The sequence below is a fragment of the Bubalus kerabau genome, chromosome 5 (assembly GCF_029407905.1).
Source record: "Bubalus kerabau isolate K-KA32 ecotype Philippines breed swamp buffalo chromosome 5, PCC_UOA_SB_1v2, whole genome shotgun sequence".
NCBI classification, from domain to species: Eukaryota; Metazoa; Chordata; class Mammalia; order Artiodactyla; family Bovidae; genus Bubalus; species Bubalus kerabau.
Window position 1 is genome coordinate 57,150,069 of NC_073628.1, and position 26,129 is coordinate 57,176,197.

The window sequence follows — 26,129 nt, forward strand, 5'->3', positions numbered from 1 at the left end:
CGCAGCTCTCCTAACCTCCCTTCGTCCCCTCCCCTGCTTTATTTCCCGTATGGTGCTACCTGACCATGCACTACTTATGCTTGTCTGAGTCTCTCTCTTCAGGGTAACCCCTCGAGGGCAGGATCCGTGCTCCACCCCGGGTAGCAGATGCTGCTGATGCCCCGGCTCACTTGCTCTTCCCTACCACCGTCGCTGACCAGCAGACTTGGCTTCAGCTGCCAGCATCTGCATTTCTTTGCCTGACAGATTTTTCTTGCTGCACTTGCTTTGCTTGCTTCTGCATCAAGCAAAAGAGAATTGGCAGGAGATGCACACGTAGGAGTACTCAGCCAAGGCTGTTAGGGATCTGTGCCCCTCCACCCCCCTCTCCCCACCATGCTCCTCAGGTGGGATGGCTAGTTCTAGTTCTATACTGGCTCCCAGACGGACTTGCAATGGCCTCAGGCTTCGATTACTTTCAGTGGAGATTCGCTGGATAATGACCTTCTGTTGGCTGCCTTCCCTTCTTTTTCTCCCTTCCATGTTTCCTACTGGTGTTTCCTGGGATCACTTTCCAAATAAAATCTTATCTCAGGTTGGAATGCTCACGCGTTGCTGGTGGGGATGTAAAATGGTACAGCTGCTTTAGAAAACAGTTTGGCAGTTTCTCAAAATGTTAAACATAGAGTTACCACATGACCCAGCAATTCTGCTTCTAGGTATATACTCAATAGAACTGAAAACATATGACCACACAAAAATTTGTACACAAATGTTCATAGGAGCATAATTTGCAATAGCCAAAAAATAGAAACACTTGTCTGTCAACTGATGAATAGACAAGCAAATGTTGTACAGCCAGTGTATAAAATGGAATAATATTTAGCCATAAAAAGAACGAAAAGCCTACAGATGTTACCACATGGGTGAACCTTCAAAATGTTATGTCAGGTGAAAGAAGTCAGTCTCAAAGGATCGCAGACTGTATGATTCCAGTTATATGAATATCCAGGGTGGGTAAATCTATAGACAAAAAGTAGATTCATGGCTGCCGTGGAGCAGGGAGGAAGAAAATGGGGAATGACTGCTGGTGGGTATAGGGTTTCTTTACGGGATGAGGAAGATGTTCTAAAATTGATGGTGGTGATGGGTGCACAGCTCTGTGCACACACTAAAAATCATCAAACCATTCCCTTTAAATGTGTGTTATCTCCATAAAGCTTTTTAAATTTCATCTTTTAAAGTCCTTATCTCGAGACCAACCTCGTGGGAAACCCAACTGAGATCCCCAGAACCTAGAATTGTGCCTGGCACGTGGTAGGCATTCAGCCAATGTGGAAACATATCTTGCAAGACTAAATGAATGGAAAACAAGTGCAAACACAGCCTGGACGACAGTCACGCAAACAACGTCAGCAGAACTACAGCTGCTGGGACTCCTCTGGAGGTCCAGGGATTAAGGCTCTGCGCTGCTTCCTCTGCAGCAGCATCCCTGGCCAGGGAGCTAAGGTTCCTCATGCACAGAGCAACAATAGCAGCAAAAAACAGCTAAGAGCAGCAGCCATTAGCCATCACCTTATTCCTCACTGGAAACAAACTCAAATCTCACAGGCATGTCTGGAACCGTCTAAACCAGTGAAGGGGGCAGAGTGGTGTGTGTATGTGTGTCGATGATTTGGTAAGGGTAGGAAGGGGTGTGTTTATGTGAGCGGAGCTGTATGTATGTGTGTACGTACGTGACTGTGTGAGGGTGCATGTGTGTTTGCATAGTGGTGAGTGGGATGTTTATATGTGTGTCTGTGTGTGAATGCATGTGTGGGGTGATGCAGGAGTCATCGTAACGTGCGTGTGTGTCTGCTCGGTCGTTTCAGTCGTGGCCAACTCTTTGTAACCCTAGGGACGGTACTGCGCCAGGCTCCTCTGTCCATGAGATTCTCCAGGCAAGGATCCTGGGGTGGACTGCCATTTCCTCCTCTAGGGCAACTTCCCAACCCAGGGATTGAACCCTGTTTCCTGTGCCTCCTGCATTGCAGGCAGATTCTTCACCTCTGAGTCACCAGGTAGGAGTTGCCAACGAAGGAGGTCTCTGAGCCTCGGGAGACCACTTCCTGGGGCCTAAAGGACAACCAGCTCCCTCCCAGCGCCCTTCATGTCTCCTTCCGACTCACAAAGCTCTATCCGAGTCCCTGTCCACTGGGGTCTTTGCAGCAGGTCGCCGTCATTTCTGCAGGATGTTCCAGCCGAGCGGGGCTTGGCCAACGCGCCCAGCTGTTCATTCTTCACTGGTCCCATCTCTAGGGATCAAGGACTAAGAGAAGGAAAAGCAGCCCAACTCTGCACAGGTTCAGAGAGGAGAGGGCGCCGCCTCATGCATAATCCAACAGTCCAGGCCCTTCCCCTGGTAATAGAACTAGTTCTTCGTTGACAGAACACTGTCCCCCCTGGAATGCGCTTCTGATTACCTGTGACTCATCAGCCCACTCAGCTGAGTGAATTCCTGAGTGATGTCAGGGCCCCCTGCTCTGCCCGTCCAGGCTCTGCCGGGCTTTAAAGACTGAGGTCCACGCAGCCGTGAGCATCTGCGAGGCTGTGAGACGGCTGGGAAGCACACAAGGGACCGGGGTGGGAGCCCTGAGAGGCGCAGAGCAGGCCCCTGCTCCCCTGCAGCGTGGGCAGGGCATGGGGCGGGCTCTGCTGACAGACGGTCCTGTCTGTCGGGGATGGTGCCCCTCTCATCCTGGTGGCCACTTAGGGCCGCCCCCTCTTTCCTGCCCCCCGTGGCCACTCCAGGGTGCCTCATCCATCCTGCAGGGCCCTGTGGACTCCCTCTAGCTGTCCCTGGTCCAGCAGCTTAGTGACAGGAGCGTGAATCCTCTAGACTGGCTCCGCTCTACCTCCCTGGGCACCTGCCCTTCCTGCCCCGGCAGATGGTCACAGAGCACTCGGGAGCTGCGAGCAGGAAAAGAAAATCATGACACCCAGACCAGGTGGCCACTGACGTGCCTCCTGTGACTTGGACAGCTCCCCTCAGACCCCCGCAAGAGCGCCCCGCCCAGCCCTGGCTCTACCCAGCCCGTCCCAGAGCTCTCGCTGACCCCTGAGTCAGTCATCATTCACAGATATTTCAGCCTGTCTGCTCTGAGTCAGGCCCTGTGCCAGGCCCTGGGGATACCAAGATGAATGAGGAAGTCAGAGGGTCCCTGCCCTCAAAGACTTCGGGAGAGGCAGACAAATAGCACATGATACATCATGGTGATGGCCGAGGTAGTGCTCATAAAACAGAGCTTACCGCGTGCGATCCCTGTTTTGTTCGATCACTGTTTTAAGCACTTTATATCGTCATGTAATCTTACATGTGTGGATATTACACATGCAAAAGCTGAAGCTCAGAGAGGTTAGGTAACTTGTCCAAGGTCACCCAGCTAGTAATAAAGGAGGTGGGGAGTGATTCAAACCCAGGCCACCCAGCTCCAGGGTGGAGCTTTTGAACAATACTAGACTGCTTCTGGATGTGTCCACGAGGGAGATTCCCAGGGGCCAGGGCATCCCAGCTGCCAGAGGGTTAGTGAGGGTGTTCCTTCTCTTCCCAGACACCTTGAACTACCCTGAACTGGGTCTAAACACAAGGGACTGGCAGGAGTTTGAGCTTCATGGTGTTAAGTCCTGAGAGGTGCAAGCTCTTCCCTGCACTGAAGGGCAGCAGAGCCTGTCCTCGGCGTGGGAGGGCAGCGAGGCAGCAGCATCGTGGTGCCAGGGGTCTGTGCCCGTGAGGACCACAGACCCGTTACCCCCCCATGAGCAGGGTTCCTGGGGACCCTAACGAGGCCTGTCCCCCGTTTATCTCATTCATGCCTATTACACTCTATTTCTTGGTCATAACTCACACTTCATGATTTCATTGTCTGTTTCATAACTCTCTGAGTTCCCTGGAAGTATGTCTTAAACAAAGGTCTATCCTTTGCAACCAGGGCCATGCCTGGCATAGAAGACACTGATCAAAGTTATGGAAAGGATGGATGGATGGATAGGTAAACAGTAGGTGAGTGGACGAATCTGAGCCACACGACTCCTCGGGAAAGGTGGAATAGGTATTATTACCCCCTGTTGTGAGGCTCAGGGCAGTGGCACGGCAGAGCTGTGGGACTGTCTCCGTGGTCTGACTCCAGATCAGGGAGCTTTGTTGCGGCACAGGGGCAGGTCCCAGGGTCCCAGGAATCGCCGAGGACCCTAGGAGAGCTGGGCGACAGCAGACTTCTCACCACTCGGGTCCTGTCATCCTTCCCCTTGGCCTCCTCTCTCCGCTGGTCGTCTCCAGCAGTGAGTCCATAGCCCCAGAGGGCTCCGGGCCCTTCCCCTAGCTTGGACCATCACTGTGTTTTGATGCCCATTACAGTATGGTAGACAGCCTAGGGGAGTGAGACAAATGTTGAGGTGTATCTCTGGGACCATGGCGACACTACAAAGTCCCCCTACACAAGCACCCTCGCTACAGGGCAGACCCACACCCAGCACTCTAGGGGCAAACGCTCCATTTGTTCTGTTGGTCAACACACACCCCTCAAGGGCATGCTGTGTGCTGGGCAGAGTTCCAGGCACCAGGGACCCAAGCCTGCCCGCAGAGCTCTCAGGCCAGCTGGGGAGACACACAAGAAATCAGGCAAACACGCCAGCAACACGAGCAAGCTCGGTGGGCACACTGAGGTCGGGAAGAGGACACGGCCTCTTTGAAGGACCCAGGCACTAAAAGGAGAAACAGCACAATTTGCTCCTGAGGTTTTTGCAATTCTACAAGAAGAGCCTGGCTGTTGAAGCAAATGTGTGAGGCAGAGAGGGGCAGCGAGGCGAGGTGGAAGGGGAGATGGTAACAGTCCCAGTTCTAACTGCTTAGCACAGAAAAACCCTTTTAATCCTCACAAGTCTATGCGGCAGGGACTCTTTTGAAAAAAATATTTATTTATTTATCTGGCTGTGCTGGGTCTTAATTGTGGCATGCGGGCACGTGGGATCTTAGTTCCCCAACCAGGGATCGAACCCGTCTCCCCTGCACTGCAAGGCAGATTCTTTGGACCACTAGGGAAGTCCCAAGGCAGGTATTCTCAACATTCTGATTTCATAGATAAGGAGGCAGCAGCACAGAGAGGTTTAGTGACTTGCCCTTGGTGAGGGGCGATGCCAAAGAATGTTCAAACCACTGTACAATTGCACTCATTTTACATGCTAGCAAGGTTATACTCAAAATCCTTCAAGTTAGGCTTCAGCAGTATGTGAACCAAGAACTTCCAGATGTACAAGCTGAGTTTAGAAAAAGCAGAGGAACCAAAGATCAAATTGTAAATGTTTGTTGGATCATGGAGAAAAAGAAAGGAAATTCCAGAAAAACATCTACTTCTGCTTCATTGACTATGCTAAAGCCTTTGACTGTGTGGATCACAATAAACTGGAAAATTCTTAAAGAGATGAGAATACCAGACCACCTTACCTGCCTCCTGAGAAACCTGTATTGAGGTCAAGAAGCAATAGTTAGAACTGGACATGGAACAATGGACTGTTTCAAAATTGGGAAAGGAGTACATCAACGCTGTATATTATCACCCTGCTTATTTAACTTATATGCAGAGTATATCATGAGAAATGCCAGGCTGGATGAAGCACAAGCTGGAATCAAGATTGCTGGGAGAAATATCAAATAACCTCAGATATGCAGATGTCACCACTCTTATGGCAGAAAGTGAAGAGGAACTAAAGAGCCTCTTGATGAAGGTGAAAGAGCAGAGTGAAGAAACTGGCTTGAAACTCAACATTCAAAACCTAAGACCATGGCATCTGGTCCCATCACTTCATGGCAAATAGAAGGGGAAAAACTGGAAGCAGGGACGATTTTATTTTCTGGGGCTCCAAAATCACTGCAGATGGTGACTGCAGCCATGAAATTAAAAGATGCTCTCTCCTTGGAAGGATAGCTATAAGAAACCTCAACAATGTGTTAAAAAAGCAGAGACATCACTTTGCTGACAAAGGTCTGTATAGTCAAAGCTATGGTTTTTTTCCAGTAGTCTTGTACGGATGTGAGAGTTGGACTAAAAAGAAGGCTGAGCGCCAAAGATTTGATGCTTTTGGGCTGTGGTACTGGAGAGTCCCTTGGACTGCAAGGAGATCCAACCAGTCCATTCTAAAGGAGATCAGCCCTGGGATTTCTTTGGAAGGAATGATGCTAAAGCTGAAACTCCAGTACTTTGGCCACCTCACTCGAAGAGTTGATTCATTGGAAAAGACCCTGATGCTGGGAGGGATTGGGGGCAGGAGGAGAAGGGGACGACAGAGGATGAGATGGCTGGATGGCATCACTGACTCGATGGACGTGAGTCTGGGTGAACTCTGGGAGTTGGTGATGGACAGGGAGGCCTGGCGTGCTGCGATTCATGGGGTCGCAAAGAGTCGGACACGACTGAGCAACTGAACTGAACTAAACTGGAGAAGACTCTTTAGAGTCAATACAGGAGTGAGCGCTCCCTGGGGGCCAGGAGACACAATGCTAATCCTGGCCCCGCCACAGACCTGACCTGCGACCCTGGCTCACTTGCTCAGGCCCCTCTGTACTATGTAGGCCGAAGGACGATGCTTTCAGCTGTGCACAACTCTCAGGCGCCCGGAGGGCCGCCTCTGCCGCCTTTAGCGGGAGAAAGCACCCCCCCCACCTCCCCCTCCTCCCCCGGCCCTAGATGCGGTTCTGGGTGGAGGAAGGGCACGGGCAGAAACTGCAGGTGTTTAGCAAGAAGCTGGACAATGGAGCGGCTTAGCACCGGGAGATTATTCGGCTTACTTTCACGTCTCTGTGTTGGGACACGCCGGGGCTGGGTGTCTACGTTTCGTAAGCCGCTCGTTCCAATAGCGTTCTGGCGGCTTCAGTCACTTAGACCGCGCGGTAATCCGCTCAGGAAGAGCCTGGCCTGACACGGCAGCCGGGGCGTGTTGCGGGCGGGACTGAGCCGCAGCCGCCGGCCCCGTCTGCCTCCTCTCCCCCTGGCCCGCCCCGGGATCACCTTCAGACCTCCAGACCCACCCAGCCCTCGTCAGGGGGACGGCTAATGAGTCCTTCTCAACCGGGAGGAATTCAGCGGGACGCTAGCAAGAACTGTCCCAGGGTCAGGGTGGTCGAGTTTGGAGCCACGTGGCCTTCCTTTGTCTGGAGTTTAAGAAATATGAGATATTTTCTTGTCTGAGGTTGAAGTTGGATGAGTAGAAGTTTGGCATGAGGGCAGGGAGATGGCGATTAAAATTTCCAGAACTTTCTGGAAAGGACTAGGAGCTGGGGGCACTGCAGCAAAGCCGTGGGTGGGGAAGAGCCCTCAGGAACAGCTAAGAGATGGCTGCCCTTCCCCTCTTGAGATGATGGGCTGTGAAGCCCAAGGCGCGGGTCTGGGTTTGGCTCAGGAAGCGTCTCTCCTTCCCTGGCGCAGTCGGTAGGACGGTAGGATGCCTCTGACCCCCAGCATGTGACGCTGTTTATTCGCTGCCCCCTCCACTTGGATATCTTCTCCCTCAATTACCAAAAAGTGACTTTCTTCAGGGTTTCCTTCTTCCTCGCCATGGTTTAGGAATATTCCATTCGCAGGAAACAGATAACCCCACCCCACAGAACAAAGGGCAGTTGTTTGCTCACCAGTGGCTTAGGCAGGGCTGGTGGAGCACCGCAGGGCTGCACCCAGCGAGGTCTCCCTCCCTCCCTGTCTCACGCGCTCAGCCTGAGGCTCTCTCCCCCCTGACCGGGTCCAGAGCCTGCCTCCTTGTTCATGCACTAGTGCAGGCAGCTTTTTTGTCCATCAAAAGTGCTGGGGTTCTCTGATGGGCCTGACTTAGCACAAACGCCCTCCCTCCAACATGCAGGCGGGGTTGCTAGAGGGGCGCCCTGTGCTCCACACAGGGGCCTCAGGGATGGGATAGGGGGCCCAGTGCACACTTCCCCCTGGGATGGGATGGGATGGGATGGGGGCCCCATGCACAGTTCCCCCTGGGATGGGATGGGGGGCCCAGTGCACACTTCCCCCTGGGATGGGATGGGATGGGATGGGGGCCCCATGCACACTTCCCCCTGGGATGGGATGGGGGGCCCAGTGCACACTTCCCCCTGGGATGCGATGGGATGGGGGGCCCAGTGCACACTTCCCCTGGACAGCCTCTTCTTCCGTATCCACAGCCTCTCTCCAGCTGCTCACCTAGCAACCGGACTCCCTCTCATAGCTTTAGAGATCATGTCCACGTGGCTGATTCCCTCCTTTTCTGCATCTTGAGCTCTGAATCTCTTCTAATATCTCACCGTATGCATCCACAGAGCATTTCTACTTGATGTCTTCAAATTCATCCTCATAGAAAAAAAATTAATTATTTCCTGCTATGATTACCCTTTTCTCACATGTATCCACCTTGACTTTCCAGTTATTCCCGTCTTGGACCAGTCCTCCCCCAGCCTCCCAAATCACATTAAGCTCGACAGCCTGGCAGTTCTGGAACCCACACCCTCTCCACTGTGCCTACAGTCACCTTAAGCTGGACCACAGAAGCATCCTCTGCTGCTTTCTTCCCAAGGCACCCAGTCTTATCACTTTCATATCAACCTTTCTAAGACACCATTGCTTCCTATCACACGCTCCCCCAAAGGCCTGCTCTCTCCCCATTGCCATGTCCAAGTCCTCCTCCCTGAGCCTGGCATTCAAGGCTCCTTGTGAAGCAGCCTCCTCTAACTTCATGGACTCTCGCTCTGCCCTTAACGGACTCAGGCTCATCCCGAATGACCACAAGTGTTCCTGCCTCTCCATTCTCCTTCCTGCAGCTTCCCAAAGGCCATTGTCTCCCTTGATGACTTTCGCCCAGCAGCTTCCCCGTCGCTGCTCACACGAGACACACCTGGGTGTCTGTGCCCATCCTCTCTTGTGTTTGGAACGGCCTCAAAGCCCTGGACAGAACAGTCACTGTTGCCTTCAGATACCCTGGGAGAGCCTGTTCTGGGGCAAAATGAGCTCACGTGTATGGAAGCTCTTGGAACATCCCGAGTCCTGTTGGGTGGAGATGTGCTTTGGTGTTTCACGAGCCAGGAGGGCAGGGACAGAGACACTGGAAGAAAGTGCTGAAGGCGGAGCCTTGTGGAGAGTGTGGTGGTTAAGCCCAGCCCTCTGGCAGGGCGAGACCCACACCTGGCACCAGAAGATATGAGAGCTACAGTCCTGCCAGCCTGCTGACCGACTAAGGGACTTTGGGCGAGTCACCTAGCCTCTCTGAGCTTCAGTCCCTCAGCGGAATGAGGGGCATTATTCCACGGCTCTGCCTGCATCCAGGGTCACTTGGGGATGATGTGAGGAGATGTACAATAGGCTGGAGAAGGAGCGTTTACCCACTGACCTGGCGTCAGCCTGGCCTGCCTCTGAGGGACAGAGAAAGGGCAAGAAGGAAGCCCGGCCCACCCTCAGTGGAAAGCTCTGCAGCAGTCTGGCCCTCAGCAGGCTGTGGGGAGAACAGGAGCTGATCAAAGGCCAGGGTTGTAAACAGCAAGGCGGGCACCCCTCCCCAGGCCGGAAACCTGCAGACAGACTCCATCTGACAGCCTGTAAGCCGCCAGCAAGCCCTTCCTGCTCTCTAGTGGACGCAGCTGGGAGGTGCATGCGCTGATGTAGCCTCGCTGCGGGAGGAGCTGCCTACCTCAAGGTCTTCTGAAAGCCACCGTGCACTAGGCTGTACACTCTGTCATCTTAGAGAATTCTCAGCAGTCCTTCAAGGTCTTCCTTATCATCCACATCTCACAGACGGAGATCCTAAGGCTTAGAGGTTGTGGAACTGCACCAGCCCACGAGTTCACAATGGTGGAGCAAGGGTTCCCAGGCCAGAGGGTATGTGGGGGGGGTCTAGACCCCGTCGCAGGAGAATCAGGGCAGCTGCCTCTGCAGAGGCCTCCTGAGAGACCACCCCCTCCTTCTGCTCCTTGGCCACTCCCCTGTGGGCAGCCTGATTCCCTCAGGCAACTTCTCTCCAAGAGGGGCAGAGCCTGTGGCCCACGGCCCCTTTTCTCTAAGGTAGGGGTCCACAAGCTTTCTGTGAAGAGCCACAGTGTAAATATTTCAAGCTTCATGGGCCCTGTGGTCCATCTCGACCCCCTCTGCTGTTGTAGTGTGATATGATACGTAAGAGAATGAGCTCATGGCTGTGTCCTGGTAAAACTTTATAGACACTGAGATTTGAATGTCATATAATTTTCAAGTGTCATGAAGTATTATTCTGTGCAAAGAGTCGGACACGACTGAGCGACTGATCTGATCTGATCTTGAAGCTTTTAAACTATTTGAAAATGTCAAAGCACCCTTAGCTTGCAGGCAGCACAGAAACAGGCAGCAGGGCCTTCCCGACACGGTTCCTGTTCTGAGACGTGAGTCTGTCTCTAAAGCACTCAGGCTTCAGCTCTTTCGTCTGACCGTGCCTTCTTTGTTCCTTGCTCTATTTCTCCTTCTGTCCCTCAGGGAGGCTGGAAGCGGGGGCCCGCTCTGTCCTCTCCCGCCTCTCCCAGGGACCCTCGTTCTTGCTGCTCCAGGGACCCGCAGCATCCACCCCCTTCTCCCCTCTCCTCAGCCACGAAGCTTTGTTGCAGCCACCCCAGATGGCCTCACAGTCCCTTACCTGTCTTTTGCAAGTCTGACTTCTGCAAACCCCCTCACTGACTTGGAGCACTCCAGAGGGCCCCCAGGTGTCGCCGCCGCCCTGGCCTGGGTCTGAACCCTGGCGGTCGCCAGCGGCACGGGGTTGCAGTCTTGTTCTTCTCCAGGCCCTTGTTTTGTCCCTGTTCTCTACTGCTTTGGTGGAGAAGCAATGCCGTGTGACAGGAAAACTGAGTCAGGAGCCAGGACCCTGTGCTCTAGTGCCAGCTCTGAATTTAGGGGAGTCACAGGGTGTTGGGGTACATCAGCATACACAGACCTGGGTCTCAAAAGATTAAGATTTGGGCAGAGAGTTCTCACCACCAAAAAAAAAAGTAAACTATGTGAAGCAATGAATGTGACAACTGAAGGTGCTGTGGTAATCATTCCACAATGTGTGTGTATGTATCAAATCAGCATGAATCCATGCTTTAAACTTACAGTGTGTGTATATAGGGCTTCCCTAGTGGCTCAGACAGTAAAGCGTCTGTCTGCAATGCAGGAGACCGGGGTTCGATCCCTGGGCTAGGAAGATCCCCTGGAGAAGGAAATGGCAGCCCACTCTAGTACCCTTGCCTGGAAAAAAAAAAAAAAAAAAATATATATATATATATATGAGTCACTGTATTGTATGCCTGAAACATTGTAAATCAACTACACCTAAAGTTAAAAGCGGGGTGGGGGGGGCAGGAAATAAGCTGTTGTTGACAAGAATTTCTAGATTGTGTTTCAAGCTATTATACTGATTCAGTAAAAATAATCCAATATTTATTTAAAAATTTATACAATGTTTCATGTCAGTTACATCTCAATGATGCCGGAAAAATCTGGAATAACAAAAAAGATATTTATTTGGGAATCAACAGCATATAGTCTCATGACCCTGGGAGATGCCTTGGAAGGGAAGAAGCCTGAAAAACACCCACAGGGCCTGTCCTAACCCTTTGTGGCCAGGAGGTGGCAGCACAGGCCACTGAGGGGTGTTCTGAGGGGCAGGGAAGGGCGGCTGCACAGAGACACACAGCCCCCTGCAACCAGGAGGTCAGCCTCAACTGGGCCACTCAAAGAGGTCACGTCCTCGTCCCCACCTCAGCACACACACCACTTGCTGCTTGTCTGGTGTTCAGGTGTGGGAGGAGAAAGACGCTGAATCACAGGGTACATGTGTATGGAAGTAGAAACACATGTAGCTTTTGCCGACTAAAAGCCTACCGGATGGGGATCGAGCAGGTGTCACGCTGCCAGGAGCCCTGAATTAGGAGCCCAGAGGTAGCAGTCATTTAGGGAGTGGAGGAGGAGTGCTGGCTGCCCGCTTCCAGGATGCCTAGGTCCAAGCCCCCACTTCACTGTCTCCTGGCTGTGTGACCAGGGGCACGTTACTCAGCCTCTCTGTGCTTCAGTTTCCTCCGCTTTACTCACTTGGCTGCATTGCGGCATGTGGGATCTCTCACTGCGTGCACAGGCTTCTCTCTAGTGGAGTGCAGGCTCTAGAGCGCACGGGCTGGGAGTTGCAGTGTCGGGGCTTGGTTGCCCCGTGGCGTGTGGGATCTTAGTTCCCAGACCAGGGATCCAACCTGTGTGTCCTGCATTGGAAGGCATTTCCTGAACTACTGGACCACCAGGGAAGCCCTGCTTCAACTTTAAGATAGGGACAATAATGGTATCTGTCTCCATAGGGTTGTGTAAGTATTAGATGATGGACTGATACCTGAAAACCCCTTAGAATGGTGCTGGCATATAAGGTGTTTCATATATATTAGCAATTAATGTTACCTTTAAAATCCACACTGAAGGGGAAACTTTCCAGGTCCCTCCTTCCCATGAAGAGGCCCCAAGATCTCAGCCTGAGGACTCAGAAATGTAGCAGCCATGTCAGATCAGCCACTGGAGAAGGGTCCTGGGAGACACGTAGCAGACCCCATCACCCCAAACCCTCAGATTCCAGAGGCCATGCCAATGGTAAGGCCAGAGGCACATATCTCCTTACCCTGATGTCCTGTGTACCTGACCAGGGCCTAGCAGCTCCCTGTACCAGTCTCCAGGAGGAACTGGTGTTTGTGTGTGGATACACGTGTGTACATACAGAAGATGGGGTCTGTCTCTTTTTCCCTCATTACCCCGATTTGTCTCTGAATCTGAAGTCAAATGATCTGATGGAAAGAGCCCCAGCTGGGGCTTAGGAGACCCAGGTGCCAGTCCTTGCTGTGTGCCTTTGGGCGCCTTTCCCTCCCTCTTTGACCTCAGTTTCTCAAAGGTGCCTTCTAAAGCTGATGTTTCACAGTTTTTGAGTGGGCTTATGATTCCTCGCCCTGGTCCCACAGCTGCACCCCAGCCTCCTCTCCCACTGTCTTCCTGACCCTCCCTCTCCCGACTCCAGTGTCCTTGTCAAAGGCTCCTAGACCTAGTAGTGAGGTAGGCTGTGAAAGTGAATGAAGGAAGACAGACAGCTTTCCAGCCTATCAGTTTCTCTTTCCCCTCTTTCCCTGATGCTTCTCAGAGTTCGGGAGGTGGGTCCTGACTGCCAGTTTAGCAAACAGCTGGGCCTCTGGGAACTAGAGTCTAAAAACAGCTCAGGGGCAGACACAGCCTGAGGCAGAAGCCTCTCTGGCTTCTGGCCTCTGGGAGGGTGGCCTCCGGCCCCACCTTGGGGTCCAGGCCTGGGACCAGCGGTGTCTGGAGGCTGCCCTGCCCATGACCGCCTGAAGCCGCTCAGAGCTCTGCCTCTGCCCCGGCCAGCAGCCCTCTCCCCCAACCCTCTGGAGACACGCAGGCCTGCCCTGAAGGAAGAGGGTCGCGGAGTTGGAGGCTCCCAACCTCACAGAGATTTATTCCTAAAGGGACTGCTGGCATCTGGGAAGCCACGTTGACCACCAGGAGCCCAAGCTCACAAGTCTCTTCGGGATGAGAAGGGGGGATCCTCTCTCACCCGGCTGGAGGTGCTGGCCGCCGAAGTGAGGCGGGGCTCTGTCTGCCCTCCCTGATTGCTTGTCAGCAACGGAGAAACACGTCCCGAGCCTGGAAAACCATGAAATGATGAAAGGACAGCTTGTTCCAGAGAGTGGGAGTCAAAAGAACTGAACCCAGACCAATAAGCAGGATTCAATAGATAACTTGGGCGACCCAATACAACACAAAAATGCTGGGCCCCTGGTTCAAAAAGTATTCAAAATTTCAAGAAGGCAACAATAAAGCTTTTAACCAAGCATGGAGCCTCCTATGTGTGGGCCCCTCTGAGCACAGGGCCCTGTGTGATACATGATCACAGGTCCCAGCAGGCCACCCTGGAACCATCATTTACTAAGCACCTACCATGGGCTAGATTCTTTATATGCAGTATCTCATTTAATTCTCAAATAGCTCGAAGAGGTAGGCGTGTGTATGTCTTCTTCACAGATGAACAAATTTAGGCTCAGAGAAGTTAAACCTTTTGCCCAAGGGCACAGAAGCTAATGAGTGTCCAATTCTTTCTGACCCTTTGGACTGTAGCCCACCAGGCTCCTCTTTTAGGCAAGAATACTGGAGTGGGTTGCTATTTCCTTTTCCAGGGGATCTTCCTGACCCAGGGATCAAACCTGCGTCTCCTGCGTTGCAGGCAGATTCTTTACCCGCTGAGCCATGAGGGAAGCCCAGTAAGTGGTATGTGAATCCAGATTTTTCCAAGGCTAGAGCCTGTGTTCTTCTCTTGAGTGGTGCTGCCTCTGATGGGCGGTCTCTGGGGGCTGTTGGGAGCATGACCTCTGAGTGTGGGCACCCTGAGGTTGTGGCTGAGACTCCCTCCCCTGGCTTGACCTGCCCTATGCTGGGCTCTGGTGTCTGGAGGGCATCTGCAGCCTGGTTTGAGCAATGAAGCATTGCAGAAAGCACATGGGCTCTGGATTCAGACCTGGATTTGGATTCAGCCCTGCCTCTCACTGGGGACCTTCCCTGGTGGCTCAGACAGTAAAGAATCTGCCTGCAATGCAAGAAACCCAGGTTCCATCCTTGGACTGGGAAGATCCCCTGGAGAAGGGAATGGCTACCCGCTGCAATATTCTTGCCTGGAGAATTCCGTGGACAGAGGAGCCTGAGGGGCTACAGTTCATGGGGTTGTGAAGAGCTGGACATGACTGAGAGGTTAATGCTTTCACTCACTAGGGACCAGGAAAGTAATTTGACCACTTAAAAGCCTTAGTTTCCTCATCTGTAAAATGGGATAACAATGTCTACTTAATGTCATCATGAGCATTAATTCTGACCTGCATAGGGTGCCTGACACATAACAGGAGCCCGTAAAGCAAATTCCCATCAGGAAAACACATTGACTGCTACCCTGTCCCTGCTTTTCCTTTCTTCAGCAAGCCTCCCCACCACCTCGGCCCCCTCCCTGGACTTCTTTGAAGCTCTGTCTCTAGGGCTTCTCCTCCAGGCCCGGCTAGTAAGAGATCCCTCAGCTCTTCTTTCTGGAAGAACCTGGCAATTACATCAGGTTTCGAAAGAAAGTGAAAGTGAAGGAAAGCAAAAGTGAAGTTGCTCAGTCATGTCTGACTCTTTTACAACCCCATGGACTGTAGCCTGCCAGGCTCCTCTGTTCATGGGATTCTCCAGGCAAGAATACTGGAGTGGGTAGCCATTCCCTTCTCCAGGGGATCTTTCCAACCCAGGGATGGAACCTGGGTCTCCCACACCGCAGGCAGATTCTTCACCCTCTGAGTGTTTTTGGTTTCGAGGTTTATGGCTAATAATGCCAGGGAAAGTTCTAGTGCCTAATGCAGGGAAATCACCAAGTTCCTGGATTCTCAGAGTCTTGGGTCTGAGTCCTTTGCGGGGAGGTGGCCCAGCCCTGTTGCTGAGGAGCCATCTGCTTTCATTCCTCCGAGGGGCTCGCCAGCCCCCCTTTCCTCTTCCCATCCCCTTCCAAAGAAAAGCAGGTTGGCCGCTTCCCGCAGGGAGGCTCCTTCCCCCGGAAGCCTCCCATCCATTGGGTCCAGGGCAGGATCCGGGGGCCTTCTTATCTTGAGGGAGAGGTTTGGGTTTCTAACAGCTTCTGGCTGAGGTCCCTTATCTATTCGACTCTTACCCTCCTAGGGACAGTCCCTGGGGACAGAGTCCCCTTTCTGTCCCTCCCAGCCTGAGCCAGGAGGAGGCAGGAGACGGCTGCCTGGGGGCACACCTGTGGCCTGAGAGACCCTCCAGTGCCCAAGGAGATATTCATGGGAAGGACTGATGCTGAAGCTCCAATACTTGGGCCCCCTGATGCGAAGAGCTGACTCACTGGAAAAGACCCTGATGCTGGGCAAGATGGAAGGCGAGAGGAGAAGGGGACGACAGAGGATGAGATGGTTGGATGGCATCACCAACTCAATGGACATGAGTTTGAGTAAACTCTGGGAGTTGGTGATGGACAGGGAGGCTGGCGTGCTGCAGTCCATGGGGTCGCAAAGAGTTGGACACGACAGAGCGACTGAACAACAACGACCCAAGAAAAGACAGCAGGGCCTCCCTCTGCGGCCCTCCCCCTGCACCCAGCTGGCTGCAGCGTCAGGCTGCCCTGGTGACGCCTGCTCCTGCCGTCTCTCCAGGAGTAAATACTGGGTCAGGTTCAGTCACCAGGTGTTTAACTAAGAGCGGAGTCGTGAGTTCATAAACAGCCAGGATCCTGGGGAAGAAACGCAGAGTGGTATTACCACCCCTGAGTGGCCAGGGGCCAGCTCTCTGCGGCAAACAGCAGGCCTGGGGTCCCGACGGGTCCCAGTGCCCCCCTTCCCCTTGCCACGGCGGGCACTGCCAGACGCCCACCTGTGAGGCCGGGCTGTCACGTGCAGAAGCTGGCTCCCCAGATAGGTCTCTCTTGCCAGGTCATTTGGCACTCGGGTCTGCTCTGGAGCAGCCTGGTGTATTCAGGTATAGTAGCCGGTCACACCTGTTCACGCAGATAGACTTATCACTGCCTGGCCTCTCAGGTCCGTTTTCACCTGTTAGGACCCGACACAGCCAATGCTTTGACCAGACATGCTTGTTCATGCAGATGTAGGGGCCCTGCACCTAAGTGATCACTCAGGTATGTCTGAGCTGATCAGGCTTATCTGCTCCCTCACGCAGACGGGGTGTGTTCCTGGGAGGCCCTGGCAGTCTTCACCATTGTGGTCATGGGCTTTCCCCAAAGTAAAGGGGATTGTGAGTATAACCCCCCACTTCCTGCTCACTCCTCCAGGAGTGCCCCCATGCCAGGGCCCGTCCGGATTGTTTCTGGCTCCTGACGCCCGCTGACCCCTGCTGTCTGCCTGGCTCCCTCCTACTCCTCAGGACACACCTGGCCACCCGGGATCCCCAACCCCTCCCTGGCTGCAGGAAAAGGGGAAGCTGGCCTGGGAGGAGCCCCCAGGAAAATGAACCGTGGCTCCAGGGAACAATGGTCCCTGGGCTGGGCTCCCAAGGTGTGGTAGCAAAGGGCTCCCAGTGGGCCTGGCGGGACAGGCTGGGCTGGGAAACTTGGTTCCTCTGTGCCGCAGTGGGAGGGGGGCCCTGGCCCTGGTCTGGCCCAGGGCTGCTGATGAGCTGGGGTTCGGAGCGGGCACTGGGAGGAGCACAGCCCACCTGGCATTGCTCCAGGCTCTGTCAGCCTTGGAGACCAGCGATGTGAGTCACCCTCTGAGGCTGTCCGCAGCCTGCTGTCCTCCCGGCTGGGACTGGGGGCGCCAGGCGGGCTGCAGCCTTGGCCTGGGCTGGTCAGAGCTGGGAGAAGCACCTGGGGGAGGGCAAGGCCCGGGTCCGAGCTCTCTTCTCTCAGCAGAGGTAGTTCCTGAGCTCTGTGCCCTGTTAAGACGAAATGCCTCACCGATGGATGCCGGACGGCATCCACATCCTTCCACGCCCGCCCTTGGGGCTCCGGCCCAGGTCTCCCTGTCTCTGGCTGTCTTGCCCTAAGCCGTCTTTTCTCTGCGGTGCTCCCCTTCTCCGTCAGGATGGGGCTGCTGGAGCTGGAGGTTGGAACAGCACCCATCAGGGCCCAATCCGCTTGGGCTGGGGAGGGGGCACACGAGGGCACTCCTAGGGGCACGTGTTGCCTGCCCCAGGCCCCGGGCAGCTGCTTGCCCTGCATTCTCCCCTCTCTTGCTTCACCCTCTCTCCGGGGCTGGGCCGCCGCGCACGACGAGTGCTGCGGGCACCTGCAGTGTCTTCTCCCTCCTTCAGTGGGCGCTCGTGGTTGGCTGGAGACCCGGGGGCATCAGGGCAGGCTGGGCACCGGCACCCCTCCCTGGGCACCTCTCTTCACCTGTGCAAAGCGGATCTAGAAGAGAGGCCGGGGGCTCTGTGGAGGTGGGCAGAGAACTGCTGGGACCAGCTCGGGCCCCTCTTGCCTTCCCAGGGAGTCTATGTCCTCCACTTGGTAAAGCACAAGCTCTGTGGTGTCCAGCCCCACTGTCTCGTCACTGGAGCATTCTTGACCATTAGGGGTGCTCATCTCTGCCCTAAGAGGCTTGGAGAATGATTTCTCCTACACACATCTTGTTATATTTCCATCTTGGGCACCTGCCTGCCAGCCCAGCCCTTACTGCAATTCTGGCTACAGGGGCCTCCGGGGGCCATATTGCCCCAGCCCCGAGTCTTCTCCCAGCCCCAGGTACCATCCCCACCAGCCCCCGGGTGACTGAGAACCAGTGTGTGTGTGTGTGTGTGTGTGTGTGTGTGTGTGTGTGTACACATGTGTGCTGGGTGGCTTGGGTGGTTAAATGTTCTCAGAAAAACCTGGAGCAAAGACTTCACCACCTCCTGACCTTCCTGGAGTTCACCTCCAACCCAGAGTCTCCGGGGAGGCCCGTCTGGCCCATTGCTCCCGGTACCGGGTGTCCAGGGGGGAGAAGGTGGGGTCCCTGCCCTTGTCCCCTGCCCTTTCACTTCCTTCCCCGAGGACTTCCCAGATCTCCTCCCAAGGTCACAGCAGGGCTGGGACTCTCCACTGAGACTTGCGCTCTGACCTCCCTTCCCCTGAGCAGGGCCCACAGCTGGGCCTGCCCGTGCCCTGCACCTGCCCCTCAGGAGGGGTGGGTGGGCGCCTGGCCGAGGCCAGGACTCTGTGTCTAATTATGGAGCAGGCGCTTGGCAACGGGGCGGCTCCCGGCAGGGCGTGTAGCGTCTCTGGCACGCTGGCTAATGAGATAGCGCTGAGCCGGCTGACAGGCAGGCTCTGTAATTTACGGGGGCCTAATTGCCCTGCAGACTATTGCTTTTTAATGTGATGAGGAGCAAAGGCCTTCTTCTTCTTTTTCCTGCCTTTAATCCGTCCAACTGGGAGAAACAGAGTTCTGGTCTCACCTCACGTGTTGTTCCAGCCTGAACTCAAGGGCCATGAGGGGTCCGTTCAATCTTTACTTCTGAACCACCGTTCAGAGCAGGATCCTGATCCACCTGGTGCTTGGGAGACGCAGAGCGGAAGCTGAAGGTGCCCGCAGCACCCCTCAGATTAACACCCTTTAGCACCTATGACTGCGTGCCCTGCGGTCAGCAAGCAGGGCAGTCTCGCCCACTGGACCCCTGACTCTTGGCCTTTTCTGGACCAAGAACCCTTTGAGAGTCTCACGAATGCTTCTCTCACTCTCTCTCTCTCAAAAACAATAAGAGCTAACACTGATCGTTCTCTTATTCTGTTCCAAGCACTGTGGCAAGTTATTTCTGTACTGCTATTGCTGCTAAGTCACTTCAGTTGTGTCCCACTCTGTGCGACCCCATAGACGGCAGCCCACCAGGCCCTGCCGTCCCTGGGATTCTCCAGGCAAGAACACTGGAGTGGGTTGCCATTTCTCCTCCAATGCATGAAAGTGAAAAGTGAAAGTGATGTCGCTCAGTCGTGTCCGACTCTTAGCGACCCCATGGATGGCAGCCTACCAGGCTCCTCCATCCATGGGATTTTCCAGGCAAGAGTACTGGAGTGGGTTGCCATTGCCTTCTCCAAGAATGTATTTCTGTACATTCCCCATTAAACCCTCACTGTGACCCCAGGAGAAAGGTACTATATGGTCCCTGTTTCACAGACCAGGAAAAGGAGACACAGAGTGGAGAATAACTTGCCATATCACACAGATCAGACTTGAATCCAGCTGATTGACTCCACTTGAATATGTTCATTTGTAGAGTCTCTCTTTAGAGCCATGCAGTCTCCATCTCTGACACACACACACGCACACATACACGCGTGCACATGTACACGCACACCGAGGCAGTACTGGCATATAACAGTATGGATTTTTACTGACTCTCTGAAGCTCCCTACTGGCTCCAGGGTATAAAATTCTCCACATTCAGGTCTCCTGAACCCAGACGTGGGACACCTGAGAGCAGGAACTCTAGCCATCATCGTGACCGCTGGAGAGACAGCACTTAATTAGTGTTTACTGAAGGAAGGAAAGGGGAGGCAGGGGGGAGGACATTGTCCCTGCCTTCGGGAAGTTCAGGATCTAATTATTTGGACAGGATACACAGATTCAAAGAAGACTTTCACAATTCAAAAGAAGAGAGGACCCCCAAGCTGTCCAAGCAGAATCTGCTGTGCTCAGTGGACAAGATACACAGAGGGCAGAGGCCACAGCTGCAGCTTCGGGGATCAGGGTGGTGGGAGGAACAGTCGGGCGGCGGGGCTGGAGCCCTTCGGGAGGAAGTCACCCCGATGCCCGCACTGCTCCTGACAGCTTTGTCTGCCGTCTCTCTGGAGCGGTGGGGCCGGGGAGTCCCCCAGGCTCTTGCCTGCTCTCCCCCCTCAGCACAGCCTAACAACTCAGCAGTCAGAGCACCCCAATCTCCCTTCCCTGCCTCCATCATTCCTTGGCCCATCACATCAAGCTGTGCCCACCCCCGCCAGCAGAACTGCCCTCATCAAGGTCGCCAATGTTGAGCGACTGACCACCTCCATCTGCTCAGGGCTTTTCATCCTAGAGCTGGATGAGCCCTGGGAGAAGTGCGACTGTTTGCTTCCTAGTTGCCAAATTCAATGGTAATTTTCAGTCCCTCACCAGCTTGACTGCCAGGCCCCTCCTGATGCCCCCTTCCTTCTTGATGCCCTCTCTGCTCAAGGCTCCTGACTTGTTCTTCACCTCATATGTCCGCTCCGTATCCTCTGCCAATTCAGTCTCACCATTTTGGTTCTCCAGACCTATTAAATGCTAGATCCTGGGAATACAAAGGCTAAAGTTGTGGTGTCTGGCTTTAGGAAGCTCATAGCATAGTAAAGAAGACAGATAGAGTCCCCATGTATCAGGAGGCCCTCGGGGAGAGAAGTGTGTAGACGGAGCAGAACTGATTCAGGCTGCGGAGTGATTGAGCCTGTCTGGACAGCTTCAAGGAGAAGGCGAAGGCACCCCACTCCAGTACTCTTGCCTGGAAAATCCTATGGATGGAAGAGCCTGGTGGGCTGCAGTCCATGGGGTCGCTAAGAGTCGGACACGACTGAGCGACTTCACTTTCACTTTTCACTTTCCTGCATTGGAGAAGGAAATGGCAACCCACTCCAGTGTTCTTGCCTGGAGAATCCCAGGGACAGGGGAGCCTGGTGGGCTGCCGTCTATGGGGTCGCACAGAGTGGGACATGACTGAAGTGACTCAGCAGCAGCAGGACAGCTTCGAAGAGGTGGTGACTCCTGAGCTGGGCTTTGAGGAACGAGGAGGCGTTAACTAGACACCAGGAGGAAGCCTCTCTAGCTGGTGAGGACAGCATAAGCAAAGTCACAGTGAAACACAGCCGGTGTGCAAGAGAACTGCATGCAGATTGATGTGGCCGGGCATACACCAGCAGGGGGAGGTCAGGATGAGCTGGCGAGGGAGGCAGAGGCCAGGTCACCTAGGGGCCTTGTAGGCCATGCCTCCACAAGCGATTCCCTGAACAAGCATGAAAGAGGCCCGGAGTCCCCCAGATGAAAGAAATATACTGTGCATGTGACTCTGGGAAGTGAGCCCCTCAGCTTCACCGAGTTCTGAAGGAGGCCTTGGGGGCCAGAGGCCCACTGTTGGGGAGCCATCACGCAGCTGGGCAGAGGAGTCCACTGTCTGCTTTTCACTCTTAACTAAGATCACTCTGGCAGCTGACTGAAGGGAGGAGTCTGAGGTGTGGAAGCAAAAAGCCAGTGGGGCGCAAGGCTTGAAGCCTCAGCTTTCTCTTTGGCCTGGGCAGTCTCTGCAGGCAGTCTGCCGTCCGTACCAGCACCTGTCTCAGGCCCACCTCGCAGGTCTCCTGGACCTTTCCAGTCGCCTCCACCAAGATGCGCTGCAGGCCCCTCAAAGGCTGCCTGGCCACGGCCGAAATCTGCATCTGTGCCTGGCAAATGGTACATCCCAAGTAAGGGTTCTCAAGTTGAACTGAGTTCCAACTCACAATGAATTCATGAGCTGAATTTTAGGACTTGATTTTAGGTCTTTCTGGGGACCTATCAACTCTTTTTTTACCCAGAAGTCTCACATCTCTTCAGGTTTTTCTAAAAATGTAACCTATAGTTTCCATCCCTATTAATTAGTTGAAAAGTGATTACATGCTCTGAGCGCATAATATAATACAAGCAGGAGCATTTGACGCCCATCCATAGATGAGGAGACGGAGGCCCATGGCTAAAACACGGGCTTGGAAAGTCTTGGTGAACCAGCTCTTTCTCCTCCCTCGTCCTGCATGGGGACCCTACTCAGTGTCCCAACCCCAGCCTGTGTTGCCTGCATCCTCATCCCAGTGTCTGTCTGGTCTCACTGCCAAGGGCCGCTTTCCCATTTTCTTGGCTCTATTTGGTGGTTTCGTTGCCGTGGCAATGCAGCAACCTGAAGGCTGTGTGTGTGTGTCTATGTGTGTGTGTTGAATGTTTGGGAGGTACTGCTGGATACAGGGGTGGGGTTCTAATTGGCCTGATGGTTGCTAGGGTCAACAGGACTGTGATTGGCTGGCTCTGTTTATGTGCCCACCCTGTCCTAGAACCCTCTAGGGATGCAGCTGTTACCCCATCTGAAGTCTGGAGTGGTCGTGCAGTATGTATGTGTGTGTATGTGTGTGCATGTGTGTACACACGCACAAGTACGAATGTGCCTGTACATTTGGCACAAACAGTGAAGAAAGGATGTGATGTTTGGTGCGGTGATAAAGTGGAAACTCCTAGGCCTTCTACTAGAATCGTAATGGAATCAGGTAAAATATTTTTCTCCTGCTCATCCCCACTCTCCACAGATCACTGGAAAACATTTGGCCTGGGTTTATTTAGAGGCGGAGTAAGAACTGGCCGAGTCCAGCCACATCCTGCTTTTCCAATCGACTGGTGCAGCCTAAGGAGCAAGGCCACAGGGGTTCAGTCTGTGGGCTCAGGTCTCGCTGCCACTCTCCCTCCTCCCTGCCAAGGACACACATGCCCTTCGGGAGAGTTTCTCTCTGTTCTTACTTAGTTTCTCAATTCTCTTGTCTTTACTTGTCTCCTAGAACCCTAAGAAGGGCCCTTTGCTGCTGCTAAGTTGCTTCAGTCGTGTCTGACTCTGTGCGACCCCAGAGACGGCAACCCACCAGGCTCCCCCATCCCTGGGATTCTCCAGGCAAGAACACTGGAGTGGGTTGCCATTTCCTTCTCCAGTGCTTGAAAGTGAAAAGTGAAAGTGAAGTCACTCAGTCGTGTCTGACTCCTAGTGACCCCATGGACTGCAGCCTACCAGGCTCCTTCGTCCATGGGATTTTCCAGGCAAGACTACTGGAGTGGGGTGCCATTGCCTTCTCCGAGAAGGGCCCTTTGGCCAAACACTAATGATCTACACACATGCAGATCTTCCTGCAGTTAAGTAAGCACTTCTACATTCATACTCTCATAGAATCCTTCTGAGAGGCAAGCATTCACTTTATTCCCATTTTGCAGAGGAGGAAACTGAGGCCCAGAGAAGGAAATGACTTCTGCACCTTAGGGGCAGAGTGAGGTCAGGGCCCGCCAAGCGTTCCTGCAGTGCTTTGGGAGACTGTGTCTGCCCGGGTGCGGGTGGGGTCAGAAAGGAGAGCCTGCGGCACTGGGGCAGGAAGGGGGTTTCTCTGCTGGCTGAGATCTCCCTGTCTGGATGCTGTGCCTTCCAAGAGAAAGTGGGGCGGGTTTGAACTTTGGTTTTTCAGAAGCTGCCCACACAGTCTGTGAGGGAGAGCCATTTCCAGCTTCTGCATTCAGTCCTCCGGGCGCAGGGATGCCTGTCCTACCTGCAGGGCAGCAGCTTGTCACTGGCAGCGAGGAGGAGGGACTGGGCAAGGAGTGGGCTGGGCTGCCCCTGGGCCCCCTCTGTCATGCTGCTTGGCCTCCCAGCCTGTCGTGTTGGGGCCACCAGAGCCTCCCAGGAAAGCCGCAGACCCTTTAGGTTAGCAGAGCAGAGGGGTCTGCAGAAGAGGGGCCCCGGGGGCTGGGGTGCCAGGGGAAACCCCTAGCTGAGTCTTGTCTGACTCTCTGCAAGGAGACAGGCTTTGGCTTGTAACAGGACCTGCGGAGAAGGGAAGAAAGAATTGATTGGGCACAGGTTTACATCTCACAACAGCCCCACGAGAGAGGGACCGTTACCATTTTCATGTTACAGATGAGCAAGCAGGAGACGTGAGTAACTGCCCAAGGTCATGTGTCTATGTGGCTTTACAGCCCAAGGTCTTACTTGATGGGGCGGTAGGGTGGGGAGTGCCTTCTTAGTGGAGGACCCAGGCAGTGTGGTTTCTACTAAGCTTGGCTTGTTGAGAGATGGATGGAAAGAAAATCTGCATGGCAGAAGGGTGGGGACATCAGAGGATTTGGAGGCAACTTTCCAAAGAACAGAGAAAGGGAACAGAAAAATCAGGATAAGCCACACACACACACACACACACACAGGCTCTTTACCCAGCTAGCAAACTCAGCCCACATGCCCATGGTCACTCTCACCTGGCTTCCCCTCCTACCTGTCCATACACTTGTGCCCTTCCCTGGGGCTGCCGTGGCTCCATCTGCCATTCAGACTCCACAGAGACACCCATCTACAGCCCATTCCCCCCACCCAACTGCAAGGAGCAAGGCTTTGCCATCAAAACTGAAGATTTCAAAGATGCTGAAATGCAATCCCATGTCAGAGGGCAGGGGTGGCGGGACAGTCTCTGAGCAGGTCGCAGACTCTCCGTCATTTCAGCTGTCCCCTCTCCTCTGTGAAGGTGTCCCCGACTCTCCTGGGCCCCGTATCACCTTGCCGTGCAGCTCTTCCTCTGCACATCTCTCTTCCCCTGGACCCCGACCTGCATGAGAATGGGCACTGAGATTTAAATCCCAAGGATCCACTACAGACCCTGGCACATAGCAGATGCTCAATAAATGTTAGTTGAATGGACAAAGGTAATCACATCTACTATGTACTGAGGTCCTGTAACAAGCCAAAGCCTTGCCTTGGCATACATTATGTTTAATATGTACCACAACCACACACATTAATTTTAGTATCTTTACATACAGATTGCAAAACTCGGCTCAGAAAGTTTAAGTCACTTACCCAAGGATACACAGGAGGTTCTGGGAGTTGAGGTGTCCCTAAGAAGCTCCCAGCTTGGCTTATCACACCAGTGGTTCCAACCTGGACACTCTGATCCCTTACCTTCTAGGCACAAAGTTCCGTGACCCTGTCTCCTGTCTCTCCTCCCCTCCTCTCTGCTGCTATTGCCCATGATGTTTCACCAGATTCGGCCTCCAAACTGGGGTTCTCATCTCCCAGTTCGACCCCACATCAGTCCTCCACTTGACTACCAGAGAGCTTATCCTAAATCACAGACCGGGTGATTCCTCTTTCCTCTGAAATGTTGCCTCCTTTTGTAGGAGAGGACCCTGGCTCATTAGCCCTGGTGAATTAGAAGGCTCTTCAGACCCCAGCACCTGCTCCCTTTGTGAAGTCACCTCCAGCCCCACTCTAAGCTCTGGCCTCACAGAGCTGTGTGGCCAGATTCTCCACCCTTGCACTTTGCACTTGACATTATCCCTACTGGAAAAACACAAAAGCCCTTCCTCCCCTCCACTGTCCTCTCATCCCGTAACCCTACGCTCAAGTAACAGAACAACCCCTCCAGGCGGCCACAGCTCTGACCTTGGCCCTCTAGCCCAGGAACTGGTCACTTACTGCCCCATGGGCGAGTGAGCTCCCTGAGGGCGGGGCTGCATTTCATACATCTTCTGTGCCCAGAGAATCAGCTGTTGTTTGCATAGAAGAGATGATCAGTAAAGTTTTGTTGAAACCTCTTAACTACATATATGCCCCTGCCTCATTCTCTCTAATCCTCTAAAACACAGTTCTTCAGGATAGCTCCTGCCCTGCCACTGCATGGACTCCTCCCTGCATGCCTGTATTCTTATCACACAGGTGGATTATGAAGCCAGGCAGGTTGCTGCTGCTTCTGAAAGCCTGGAGTCTCCAGATCCAGGAGACTTTGCTCCGGATCCATTGTTCTTTGCACCCCTTCAGCACGCAGCAGATTTATTCTTATAGAGCACATGGGCCCAGGAAATCTGCATG

General features: G+C 53.8%; 1 long non-coding RNA gene across 1 annotated transcript; it reads left to right on the forward strand.

The window, feature by feature from the left end:
- The first annotated feature begins 11,957 nt into the window (after positions 1–11,957).
- On the forward strand, positions 11,958–13,858 carry LOC129653886 (uncharacterized). The gene is made up of 2 exons (XR_008715252.1): positions 11,958–12,337; positions 13,493–13,858. It is a non-coding gene; the product is annotated as an uncharacterized LOC129653886 (long non-coding RNA).
- Positions 13,859–26,129: the final 12,271 nt, after the last annotated feature.